The following is a 14115-nucleotide window of genomic DNA, read 5'->3' on the forward strand; positions in this document are numbered from 1 at the left end:
TTAGGTGTGCCTTACATGTAATAAAAGGGAAGGTTTGGGCCTGGCAAGTGGGTGCACTTGGCAGGTCAACACAGCAGTTTAAAACTGCACTCACAGACATTGTAGTGGCAGGCCTGAGACAGGTTTGCAGGGCTACTCGTGTGGGTGGCACAATCAGTGGCAGTTGAATAACAGGCCCTGGGCACACACAGTGCACTTTACTAGGGTCTTAACAGTAATTCAAATATGCCATTCATGGATAACCAATCACAATCATAATTTACACTTTAGCACTGATCAGCAGTGGTAAAGTGCCCATAGTTCAAAAACCTGCAAAGAGGAAGTCTAGCATCAGTTAAAAATACTGGAGGCAGAAGCGCACTCCTGAGGCGGAAGCCGGGAGGCTTTTTAAACCTGTAACGTGTCACTAATTTCTTGTTGTTGTTTTTTTAAAAACACTCACGAACGCGCCAGCGAAGCGCCAGGGCACTTACCCTCACAGAGAGCGAGCAGCGGAACCAGCGCTGACTCGTTGCACAACTACCAGCAAAATCGCCATTCTCGGCGAGAACCGAGGCCACGCCCCCTGAAGGCCACGCCCCCCCGTCGCTGTATATAAGCGCTGAGTTCTAGCGCCTAATCAGAGACATCACGCACTCCTGAGGCGGAAGCCGGGAGGCTTTTTAAACCTGTAACGTGTCACTAATTTCTTGTTGTTGTTTTTTTAAAAACACTCACGAACGCGCCAGCGAAGCGCCAGGGCACTTACCCTCACAGAGAGCGAGCAGCGGAACCAGCGCTGACTCGTTGCACAACTACCAGCAAAATCGCCATTCTCGGCGAGAACCGAGGCCACGCCCCCTGAAGGCCACGCCCCCCCGTCGCTGTATATAAGCGCTGAGTTCTAGCGCCTAATCAGAGACATCACGCACTCCTGAGGCGGAAGCCGGGAGGCTTTTTAAACCTGTAACGTGTCACTAATTTCTTGTTGTTGTTTTTTTAAAAACACTCACGAACGCGCCAGCGAAGCGCCAGGGCACTTACCCTCACAGAGAGCGAGCAGCGGAACCAGCGCTGACTCGTTGCACAACTACCAGCAAAATCGCCATTCTCGGCGAGAACCGAGGCCACGCCCCCTGAAGGCCACGCCCCCCTTTCCCCTATAATATGTGCTACCTCCGGAAGCGCAGCGGACGAGCGCAGCGGGAGCGCCGTTTGCGCGCCGAAGGCGCACCTAAGGCAAGCCCGTCTGCGCCCGTCATCGCCAGACCATCGCCTCTCGCCAGTCCCCCTGGTCCAGCTAGGCCCTGTCCACGCATACGTTATGACGGTAAGGAACTCCTACTTCTAAACCGGTACCAAAAATGTTCCAACGCCACGGGCATTCTTGGTCTCACGCATCTCCACTGCAACCGCTGCCACTTCTCTACCAACACCCCTACTAGGGTGCGGAGTAACCCCCTTAATACCACTAACCCGCCACTGACGATACTCCAACTCAATTGTAGATCCCTCGTCAAACATCACCCAGAGGTGAACACGCTTCTCCAGGAGGGAAATCCTGACGTATTGTTTCTCTGCGAAACATGGCTCCGAGACGGCATTACTACCATCCCTAACCTGTCGCTCCCAGAGGAGTACCACCTAATCACCTTTAACCGTGAATCTCGCGGCGGCGGCATCGCAATGATCTACAAAAAACACCTGACTTGCTCTTTCCTCAAGGAACCCCTCCATGACTGCGAATGCGCCCAATTTAAAATTAGCGTGACCCCCCAATTTACGCTATCCGGCCTATATATCTATCGCCCTCCAGGCCAGGCCACAAGATTTATTAATGCCCTCCTCGAAACTGCCACTGTGCTCATCACTAAATCCGCTAATTTCACCATCCTAGGTGATTTAAACCTGCACTTTGATGCTGCTGGCGATCACACCATTACTAATCTTCTTGCAGACCTCTCGGCACTGCAACTTAACCCCCTTGTCCATGCTCCTACTCATATAGCTGGACACACCCTAGACCCGATCTTTTCCAATATACAAGAGGTAGTTACAGAAGCTCCCACCCCTATGGGATGGACGGATCATCACCTTATTACACTGAATGTTCCGGCACCTCAACGTCAGATTAAAACTGAATCCTTACAGCGTCTGAAAAGACCCTGGCACAAACTCTCCCCCCTCGCCTTACATGAAACTCTTGGAGAGTTCCAATACGATGCTAACCAGGATATAGACGCGATCTATTCCTCGTTTTCCAAATGGATCAGCAATGGCCTCGACACTCTCATTCCGGCTAAACTGACTAAAGGGCGCAACACACCTTCCAACCCGTGGTACGACGACACCCTTAGGGCTATGCGCAAGGAGTGCAAAAAAGCAGAACGCCGATGGAGGAAACACTATGACAACCAGGATAAGGCAAAATATCTATCTAGCCTTAAAACCTACCATAAAGCTATCAGATCTTCCCGTGCTTCTTTTTATTCCAACAAAATTAACTCCAATGCGAACCCATCTAAAATCATATTCAAATTAGTGAAAGAGCTTCAAAACCCTAGGGCGCCCCCACCAAAGATTTCTTCCCACGAGCAATGTGAGCAGCTCGCATCATATTTCATTGAAAAAGTCCAGAAAATTTACGCGACCTTTCCACAGATCGCTCCTCTCTGTGGAGTCTCTAAGACCACAGCCCCTCACATCCTACCTCTGTCCCAAATTTCTGCCATTACTGCAGCAGATTTGCTCAGACTAGGAAAGAAAGTGAAGTCTGGCTCCCCAGCTGACCCCATGAGTCCCTCTCATTTCCTGGACTCGATTGACTTTTTTCTATTCCCCTTGCTGAAAATTCTCAATCTTTCCCTCTCAACAGGATTTGTGCCCATAGCCTGGAAACAAGCATGGGTTTCACCGATAATCAAGAAACCTTCCCTCGACCCCTCCAAACCAGAAAACTTCCGGCCTATATCCCTTCTTCCCTGGATCTCCAAAATAGCCGAAACACATGTTAACAACATCCTTTCGAAACATGTGGAAAGTCACGGAATCTTGGACCCCTCCCAAAACGGCTTCCGTGCAGGTCATAGTACGGAGTTTGCCCTGCTGGCCACTACGGAGCATCTTCGGACGATTCTAGATGCCGGTCATAGTGCTGCGCTGATTCTTCTTGATCTCAGCGCAGCCTTTGACACGGTATCCCATGACATCCTTCTGAAACGTCTGGAGACAACCGGTGTGACTGGCCTCGCTCTTGCATGGTTCCAATCCTTTCTTAAGGATAGATCCTTCAAGGTCTCGGCTCCTCCTTTCCTCTCTAAACCCCACCCCATCGCTCAAGGTGTCCCCCAGGGCTCAGCGTTGAGTCCCTCCCTCTTTAACCTTTATGTTCAGCCACTTACGGACGTGGCTAGAGAGTGGGGACTCACGCTGGTCTCTTACGCTGATGACACCCAGCTGGTGGTCACCCTCTCGGAAAGCCCGTCTCTCGCGGCATCCAGGTTTAAAGAGGGTATGACTGCAGTGGCCCGCTGGATGACGGACAATTACCTCCAACTCAATGCCGGAAAAACCGAGGTACTCCTCCTAGGCCGGAATATCAGCCTCTGGAATGAGCACTGGTGGCCGTCATCCCTAGGCGCCACTCCACTCCCCAAAAATTGTGTTAAAAACCTGGGAGTCTGGGTGGATGCCAACCTAAGCTTCCAATCCCACACTAAAAAGGTAGCAGCCACCTGCATAGGCCTTTTAAGGAACCTCAGGCCCATACTTGGGCTCTTCGATTCTAAGGCCCGCCAGCTTATCGTCCAGGCCACCATTTTATCGCGCCTGGACTATGCTAACGTTCTCCTTCTGGGAGCCAACAAAGCGGAAACAGCAAGGTTCCAACGCATTCAAAACGCGGCAGCCAGAACGCTGGTTGGTCTCCCACGCAGATGCTCAGCCAGAGCTACCATCCGTAAACTCCACTGGCTGCCGGTGGAACACCGAGTTAAATTCAAGGCCTTAGTCACAATCTTTAAAATCGTCAAACAAGGAAACCCCCCTCTGCTTCGTAGCCTTGTCCAACCTTACGTCCCTGGCCGTGTTTTGCGCTCTACCAATCAACTCCTCCTCACAATCCCCAGGATTCGACTTTGTCGATCTGGAGGCCGCTCCTTTAGCGTCCTCGGCCCTAAATTATGGAATGATCTCCCCCTCAGCATTCGCTCCATTGATTCCCTCCCAGCCTTCCGTAAGGCAATCAAGACTCACCTTTTCCCCACTCCCTAGTTTTCTCCCCCTCTCTCCCCCCCCCCCTTCTTTCCCTCTGTCTGCGCGCCTGTCTCTTAGCGCCGGGACACCTCTTTGCCGGGGTAGCTGTTGCGCTTCACCAAATCTAGAAATAGAAATAGAAAAAATAGAAGCAAAAAGACCGGGGAAACCCCACCAAGGTTGCCGGTCTAATATATACCCTTCCAGAACAAGATTATAACGGTGCCTGTGTGCAGCTCTGACTCGTAAAGTTTTTTTTTTTTTTTTTTTGTTTGTTTTTGTTTTTCAAAAACCTTTATTATTCCAATAAATTGTACACTGCTATTCAGCCAACAACCCGGAGGCAGGCAGCTTGGTTATGTAGCGGTATACCGCCTTAGCGGTATACCGCTACATACCGCAGGCAAAATATCTATCTAGCCTTAAAACCTACCATAAAGCTATCAGATCTTCCCGTGCTTCTTTTTATTCCAACAAAATTAACTCCAATGCGAACCCATCTAAAATCATATTCAAATTAGTGAAAGAGCTTCAAAACCCTAGGGCGCCCCCACCAAAGATTTCTTCCCACGAGCAATGTGAGCAGCTCGCATCATATTTCATTGAAAAAGTCCAGAAAATTTACGCGACCTTTCCACAGATCGCTCCTCTCTGTGGAGTCTCTAAGACCACAGCCCCTCACATCCTACCTCTGTCCCAAATTTCTGCCATTACTGCAGCAGATTTGCTCAGACTAGGAAAGAAAGTGAAGTCTGGCTCCCCAGCTGACCCCATGAGTCCCTCTCATTTCCTGGACTCGATTGACTTTTTTCTATTCCCCTTGCTGAAAATTCTCAATCTTTCCCTCTCAACAGGATTTGTGCCCATAGCCTGGAAACAAGCATGGGTTTCACCGATAATCAAGAAACCTTCCCTCGACCCCTCCAAACCAGAAAACTTCCGGCCTATATCCCTTCTTCCCTGGATCTCCAAAATAGCCGAAACACATGTTAACAACATCCTTTCGAAACATGTGGAAAGTCACGGAATCTTGGACCCCTCCCAAAACGGCTTCCGTGCAGGTCATAGTACGGAGTCTGCCCTGCTGGCCACTACGGAGCATCTTCGGACGATTCTAGATGCCGGTCATAGTGCTGCGCTGATTCTTCTTGATCTCAGCGCAGCCTTTGACACGGTATCCCATGACATCCTTCTGAAACGTCTGGAGACAACCGGTGTGACTGGCCTCGCTCTTGCATGGTTCCAATCCTTTCTTAAGGATAGATCCTTCAAGGTCTCGGCTCCTCCTTTCCTCTCTAAACCCCACCCCATCGCTCAAGGTGTCCCCCAGGGCTCAGCGTTGAGTCCCTCCCTCTTTAACCTTTATGTTCAGCCACTTACGGACGTGGCTAGAGAGTGGGGACTCACGCTGGTCTCTTACGCTGATGACACCCAGCTGGTGGTCACCCTCTCGGAAAGCCCGTCTCTCGCGGCATCCAGGTTTAAAGAGGGTATGACTGCAGTGGCCCGCTGGATGACGGACAATTACCTCCAACTCAATGCCGGAAAAACCGAGGTACTCCTCCTAGGCCGGAATATCAGCCTCTGGAATGAGCACTGGTGGCCGTCATCCCTAGGCGCCACTCCACTCCCCAAAAATTGTGTTAAAAACCTGGGAGTCTGGGTGGATGCCAACCTAAGCTTCCAATCCCACACTAAAAAGGTAGCAGCCACCTGCATAGGCCTTTTAAGGAACCTCAGGCCCATACTTGGGCTCTTCGATTCTAAGGCCCGCCAGCTTATCGTCCAGGCCACCATTTTATCGCGCCTGGACTATGCTAACGTTCTCCTTCTGGGAGCCAACAAAGCGGAAACAGCAAGGTTCCAACGCATTCAAAACGCGGCAGCCAGAACGCTGGTTGGTCTCCCACGCAGATGCTCAGCCAGAGCTACCATCCGTAAACTCCACTGGCTGCCGGTGGAACACCGAGTTAAATTCAAGGCCTTAGTCACAATCTTTAAAATCGTCAAACAAGGAAACCCCCCTCTGCTTCGTAGCCTTGTCCAACCTTACGTCCCTGGCCGTGTTTTGCGCTCTACCAATCAACTCCTCCTCACAATCCCCAGGATTCGACTTTGTCGATCTGGAGGCCGCTCCTTTAGCGTCCTCGGCCCTAAATTATGGAATGATCTCCCCCTCAGCATTCGCTCCATTGATTCCCTCCCAGCCTTCCGTAAGGCAATCAAGACTCACCTTTTCCCCACTCCCTAGTTTTCTCCCCCTCTCTCCCCCCCCCCCCTTCTTTCCCTCTGTCTGCGCGCCTGTCTCTTAGCGCCGGGACACCTCTTTGCCGGGGTAGCTGTTGCGCTTCACCAAATCTAGAAATAGAAATAGAAAAAATAGAAGCAAAAAGACCGGGGAAACCCCACCAAGGTTGCCGGTCTAATATATACCCTTCCAGAACAAGATTATAACGGTGCCTGTGTGCAGCTCTGACTCGTAAAGTTTTTTTTTTTTTTTTTTTGTTTGTTTTTGTTTTTCAAAAACCTTTATTATTCCAATAAATTGTACACTGCTATTCAGCCAACAACCCGGAGGCAGGCAGCTTGGTTATGTAGCGGTATACCGCCTTAGCGAGTCCTGGCCGTACATTTGAGCAGCATACCAATAATAGTACATTAGTCAATAGTCAACAACAACAACATGAAGCGAGATCGTCAGGAAAGTGAACACTGTCGATGATAAAGGACACGACTGTCACCACTCTGGGCCGTGTGTTGCCATGCTTGTGCAGACATTAGAGGAACCACCTATGCGAGGCGCATTGCAGCCTCAAGAACGACGACACCAGGCGTCACACATGCGTGCTCCTCTCCGCAACCCCATCTCAGTAGCCCCAACGCGCCAGGCTCACATTCCACCCTCTCAGCCATCTTCCAGCACTTCCGCTCCCACCAACCAATCCACCAACGGCTGCCATATGTCTACAGGCTTTGAACGCTGCGGCATCTGGTCCCAGTAGGAAGTGAGTTGTTCCCTACAGTACACTGCTGATCCTACCCAGGCCGATGCTTTCGGCGGTGCCTTTTTCTTCCAGTGTATCGCTATTTGGCGCTTGGCAAGTAACAGTAAAAGGGCAACAAGCTTGCGCGACCCAACAGGCACCTTCATCACAAACCCCAGGAGGACCACGAGCGGGTCTGGCTCCATAGTCGTTCCCACGATCTTACCAATAGTATGGAAGACCGTATCCCAGTACCTCCGCACTGGTACACACACCCAAACGAGGTGATAGAACGTAGCCTCCCTCTCGCCACATCTCCAACAGTTCGTATCGGCCCGCAACCCCATCCTAAACAGCTGTATGGGCGTGCGGTAAGTCCTATGCAGGTAGTTGAAATGTATTAGCCGCAGTCTGTAATTAGGCGACAGGTTTTCGAGTTGAGTGCAACAAAACTCCCACTGTTTCTCTGTGATACTTATGCCCGCTTCGCCCTCCCACAGTGATCTGGAATCCACGTGCGCAACAGGCGTTCCGTTTTGAGTAGTCCTATAGATGCGTGTAATCAGTTTGCGCGAGGAGGAGTTCGAAAGTATGTCTTCCAAAGCCGCCAACGTCGGCGGAGCGTTTGGGAACATAGTGTACCTGTGTTTACAGGCCGACCGCAGTTGGTAATACAGAAGTAGCTCCGATGCCGTCGGTTCAGGCGCTGCTGCCATAGCCTGCACCGTCAGGAAAGTGTCGTCCGGATACAAGTCTCCCGCCACTCTCAGGCCACAGGTCTGCGCCCGGCGCGCCACCGCCGCATCCGTCAGTGGACCCAGCAGCGGGTTAGCCGCAAGTGGCATACTCGGCGCATATAGGTCCGCTATGCCCGCACGCTTAGCAATGTTCGTCCAAGCCCAGCGTACCACTTCAACGGTGTCAACGTCTTCTTGGGGGCGTTTGTAACTCTGGTACACCGCTGTCCGAAGTGGGCAGGGAGCCGCCACGTCCATCTCTATTGCCACGTGGGGCTGGTAAGGGATTGGGTGATGCCAATAATGTAAGTATTGAGCCTGCGCACTGTACGCATATAGTTCAAAATCCGGGGCCGCAAGGCCGCCCTGTCGGAAGGGAAGTGTGAGAAGGCTCCAGGCGACTCTGGGCTGCTTACCCGCCCAAACCAATTCTATCATGGCCGAGCGAAGTCGGCGAAAGAATGCCTTTGTTAGTGGCACGGGGATATTCGCGAACAAGTAGAGAAATTTAGGCACCACCACCATTTTCGCAATTGCTATGCGGCCCGTCAAGGACAGCGGCAGCTTCTTCCATCTCTGAACTTTGCTCTCCAACCACTCCATAGCCACACCAAGGTTGGCAAGCACTATATCCTGAACCGAACGGCTCAGCTGAATGCCCAAATATTTGACCTCGTCCGCCACCCAGTCGATCGGAAATTCCGTGTGGCACTTGTTCGTACCATCGGTCAGCGGGAACATTGTCGATTTTGACCAGTTAATATCAATGCCTGTAAGGCCGCTGTAACGTGTCACCTCTCTCATCAGCGGGTCAAAATTCTCCGACGGGTTCAGCATATATATGGTGATGTCGTCGGCGTACATAGATACGAGTAGGCCACGCGTCGTGAATCCGATGCTGCGGTGAGTATGATGTTGCCTCAGGCGAGCCGCAAGCGGCTCCGTCGCAATAGCAAACAGCAACGGCGACAGCGGGCAACCCTGTCGGGTCCCCCTGGTTATGGAGATCGGGGCGGACAGCTGCCCATTCACCCGCACCCTGGCCGTCGGATCGTTATAAAGTATGCCAATACGCCTAAAAAAAAGGATGGGCTGAATCCCATGCGAGTAAACAATGTCCGTAGGAATTTCCACTCCAGGGAGTCGAATGCCTTAGTGGCATCCAACAGCGCAGCTGCGGCCTGCAGCTTGGGATCCAGATAATGCAGGAGCCCGAATAGTACTCTCAAGTTATGGGAAGTTGACCTCCCCATCACAAAGCCCGACTGATCAGACAGCGCAATCTGTGGCAGCATATATTTCAAGCGGTCTGCAAGCAACTTCGCGTATATTTTTGCATCAAGGTTAATTAGTGAAAGTGGACGATATGAGTCGGGACATACCGGTTCTTTGCCCGGTTTAAGCAGCGTAATAATTAGAGCCTCGCGCATGGACTGGGGGAGAATTCCCTTTTCTACCGCCTCCTCAAAGACCCCGTGCAGTCTCGGGACCAGGATGTCAGCATATTCTTTATGCAGAAGGCCGCTGTCAGCCCGTCGGGGCCGGGTGCCTTACTAAGTGGCAGAGCAGCTATTACCGCCCGTATGTCATCTTGCGTGAACGGTAGGTCCATATATTGTCTAGCCCTATCACTGAACCATGCTAGGGCAATAGTGTCCAGATAGTCGCCGAGCACCGTGTCCTCCGGTGTCACCCTGGAGGTGTATAAGTTCCTGTAATAGTCTGTCATGGTTGCCAGTATGGCCGGGGGCTCTCATACCACGCCACCCCCACCCCTTGTAGTTCCAGGACGTGATCCGACCCTCGCGGCGCGCGCAGCAGGTTCGCTAGCGTACGTCCGGCCCGGTCACCCTCCCCATACCGTCTGGCCTGATGATCTTTAGACAAAAATGCAACCTCCCTGTCCGCTTCCTCTTGATACCTGGTAAGCTTCGACCTGAAATCTGCCCGCAACTTATCCGTCGGGGCATCTATCAACGCGGTCTCCAGTTGCGCAAGTTCAGTTTCTAATTTACGCAATGTCTCTCGTATGGATCTCAGCACTCCCGTCTTCAGTGACATGCAGTGCCCTCTTGTCACCACCTTACAAGCCTCCCATAACGTGCCCAGCGAGTCTACAGTGCAAAGTACTCCTCCAGTTTGTCCCGCAGCTCCTGCTGAAATACCTGGTCGCACAACGCCCGGGAGGGAAACCTCCAGCTGAACGGCTGAACGTATTGGGGCGGTGTGGACAGTGTAAGGAGCACCGGGGCATGATCGGACAGAGATCTCAGCAAGTGTGTCACCTCTAGTACCGTCAAGTGCAAATCTCTGGATAGCAGCCAGTAGTCCAGCCTGGACCAGGCCGCCCTATGGGCCGTTATGCATGTGCCCGCGCGTACCCCGGGGTGCAGCGACCTCCAGGAGTCCACCAGCCCTGCATCCTGCATGATGTAGCCGAGCTCTTCCGACGCCCTGGGGTGGTGTTCCCTAGTCGTGCCCTGTCTATCCATGGTGTCTGATAGTACGACATTATAGTCCCCACCCCACAAAATCGCTGCCGGGCCACGGGCCTGCACCTTATGCCATAGGTCCCCGTAGAACTCTGGATTGTCGTCATTCGGGCCATACACATTCACCAGTATCACTCTCATTCCGCACAGTGTTCCCACTAGTATAATGTATCTGCCTCCCGTATCCCTGATTTCCTCATGCGTCTTCCAGTGAAGTCCCTTCCTGATTAGTATCGCCACCCCTCTGGAGTAGTTAGAATAGGAGGCATGAATGATCTCTCCCCATCTATAATGTTTGAGCAGCTGCGCCGCGTTGGCTGTCAAATGTGTCTCCTGTAGGAGGCAGAGGTCCACGTCTTTCCGGAGCAAGAAGGCCTGCACCAATCTCGCTTTGCGTCTGTCATTCATACCCCTTATATTCCAAGTAATGCATTTTATTGTGTGCACGGCACAGGCATATGAATAAAACTCGTTCCAGTCTCAGACCTGTTCCATGTTGCACTCCACCTGGCCCCTCCCCTCCGACAGACATCTCAAATCCACCATGCCCGGCAGAGGCCAGAGCACCATATGCTAGGTGACTGTCGACAGAGCAGTGAACATTGTACGATATACGTTGCAGCATCAAATCTCGCTTCCTCTGACCCAACTGTAGAACATAAACAAAACCCAACAGAATCCCCCAAACTCAATTGAACCCCATCCCCACCCGCTCCAACCCCCCAATTAGGTTGGGCAATGTCCCCCCAGGTCCCCCTCCCTACCATAGAAACTGTATCTACAGTCATTGGTCGTAACTGATGAGTGGGAATCATCCCCTGAGGTACGCAGGTTGGCCACCTACTAACCCTGTACTCCTGCCAGGGTGATCGAGCGCTGACCCAGTGTGACTGCTCAAGGACCCCCCCCCGCCCAGTCCCACAATTCTACACACCTCCCCACCAGCATCTGAAATTGACCCTCCAGAGCACCAAACATTCACTAGGACCCGGCCCAGCCCAGACAGGCAATACCCATCGGCATATCAAAAATCAAACGGCGACAGTCATTCAACATCACTTAGCCTGTCTCGCTGGTCCGGTCCGCCTGCGGTTGCTTGAGTCTTTTGGTCCTTCGCCAGTTGTTTGGCATATTGCAGAGCCGCTTTCGCGTCCAAGAAGAAGGATGGTTTCCCGGGACCTTGTACCCGGAGCTTTGCAGGGTATCTGAGGGAGTATTTGGTGCCCGTCTGTTGGAAAAGTTTTTTCGCCGGCAGAAATTCCCTCCGGGCGGCCTGTACCTGCATCGTATAGTCGGGATATAATGCAATATGATTGCCTTTATACTGCACGTCGGTCATGTCTCTTGCCATACGCAATATCGTGTCCCGGTCCCTATAGTTTAAGACACGTGCAATGATAGGCCGGGGCGGCGCTCCCGGTTTAGGCCTGGGCCCCAATGATCTATGCGCCCGTTCGACAAGGAACATTGATGATAAGTCCGACCCAAACAGTTCTTTCAGCATCTGTTCGACATATTGCTCCATGTTAGTGATGTCCGTTGTTTCCGCCACTCCCGTGATGAGGACGTTGTTGCGCCGCGAGCGCGCTTCCAAGTCCTCATTTTTTTGTTGTATGAGCGCCAGGACTTTATCCATGCCCCGCAGTGTTTTGCCAAGGTCGGTTTGACTTTCTTCCGTATCGGCCACTCGTGTTTCCAGTGACTCTACTCTCCCTTCCTGTTTGTCCATGCGAGACGTGATACCGTCCATTCGCGCCGCCAGCGCGTCCATTTTGCCATCTATGCCATGTAAGCTCGTTTTCAGTTCCTGAAACATGGTTTTGATGTCCGCGCCCTGTGCGCCACTCCGTTCTTCTCGAGCAGGCTCAGCATCTCGGTGGTCCTGGTCTGGCGGTTTCTGTTTGGACTTCTCAAATGTAATTTTCGGCTGCCGCGTGTCTGGCTTGCTTATGATTGCCTCTTAGTGCAGTCGGTTGATGTGGGCAGTCGAACCGCACTCTCCTCACACAGCAGTGGTCACCACCCACCAGGGTCTCACAACAGGCAGCGGGTAGTGCAGGCATCACTAGCAGCCAACGAAGCTGCGTCTTCCAGATCGGGTTATACCCGTGATGCGACGATCCATGCGGGGGCAGATGTAGCGCGTTCCTCCAGGTCCAGGCCAGTTTTCGTGCAGCAGCTCTTCGTCTGTCCCACAGCTCGCATGGACATCCACCGCAGCGCCCTTGTCCCGTGTCCAGTCGCCCACCCGGCACGTCGTCTGCCAGGAGGGGAGCCACGCGACTCGGCGCCAGAGCCAGCCGACTCCCGGATCCTCGCACAGCCCCACTACTGCTTCAGGGGTCACTGGTCCATAGCGCGACCTCTCCGGCACTGTCGTATGGCCAGGGGCAGGCCCAGCAGCCGACCACGTCCCTCAGGCCACTGCCCCGGGGCCCCCGATGTCAGCCACGCAGCCGCCCCCGACGAAGATGGCCGCCACTCCACCGCCATCACCGGGCCTGCCGCAGCACCCAAACGCACAATCAAAGGCCAAGTGATCCGAGGGCACGGATCGGATTCTCTCCCCAAGAGGTCTGGCAAAGTGGCCCTCCAGAGCGGGGCCCAGCAGCTTCCGCCGAGCGCCGGCACAGGCGCCCCCCTCTCAGTCCAGCTCTCGGAGCGCGGCGATCCGCCCCGGTCTTTCCCCTCGCCTCGCCTCACCTCCACGCTGTCAGCGGCGGTCCACAGCACCGGGTGTCGCCGACCCAGCCCCGGTGCTTCAGCTGCGGGGGGGGGGGTATGCGCCGGGCAGGCCGCGCTCCCCCGGGCCGGGTGGATCCGTAGATCGCCACCTCACCGCTCGGTCCGCTCTCGGGCCACGCCTCACGCAAGCCCCCGGCGCTCACGAGCGCAACAGGCCGCCACGTCTCTCCGCCTCCAGCAGGCCGCTCTCCTCTACAGCTCCACAGACGGGGTCAAAAGTTCCAACGCACGGGGCGGACACTCGAGGCACCCTGCTAGGGTCAGGAGGTCCGAGCCCGCACACCAGTGAAGCACATAAATTAAGGATTTATTTGCTCGATAGGCGGAGCTGCGGTTTCAGGCAGCCATTCCGCTCGGCAGCCAAGCCACGCCCCCCTGACTCGTAAAGTTAGCAGTGACTTATGTTGTTGCATTTAATAAATAGATCACTGATACAGAAAAGGCAAGACATGTTTGTAAACAGTGCCTTAGCTATAATTTAAGGTTAGGATTCTTTTGTATTTTTTCAAATAATTAAAGATACACTCTGTCTTTCAGTCTATTTCTCTCTTAAGAGAGCGTGGAATGTCGCACCATGAAACAAAATGTCCTTCAAGGGCTCATGTGGACATACTGTACTTGTCTTTCTCTCTGCGATGTTTTGACGGGGGATGCGCGCTGAGCTGAATAGCAAATTGGAACAAATTGCATATCCCCTCAACCTGACTACCACTGAAGCATTTGGAGAGAACAGAGTGTAATTAGGCTCATGGACTACTGATGTTTTCAATTAAATTACTCTCATCCGTACGGTCTATAGTACCATAATTAGCAATGTTTTCCTCGCTTTTGCATTTTAAACATGTTGGTCTCGGAGGGTTTTCTTCAGTACTAGCTAGGAAAGAATTAAACAATTCTGCACTTGTACTTGCCTTCTCATCAGCG

This window comes from Triturus cristatus, chromosome 5_1 (genome assembly GCF_964204655.1).
Source record: "Triturus cristatus chromosome 5_1, aTriCri1.1, whole genome shotgun sequence".
Classification (NCBI taxonomy): domain Eukaryota; kingdom Metazoa; phylum Chordata; class Amphibia; order Caudata; family Salamandridae; genus Triturus; species Triturus cristatus.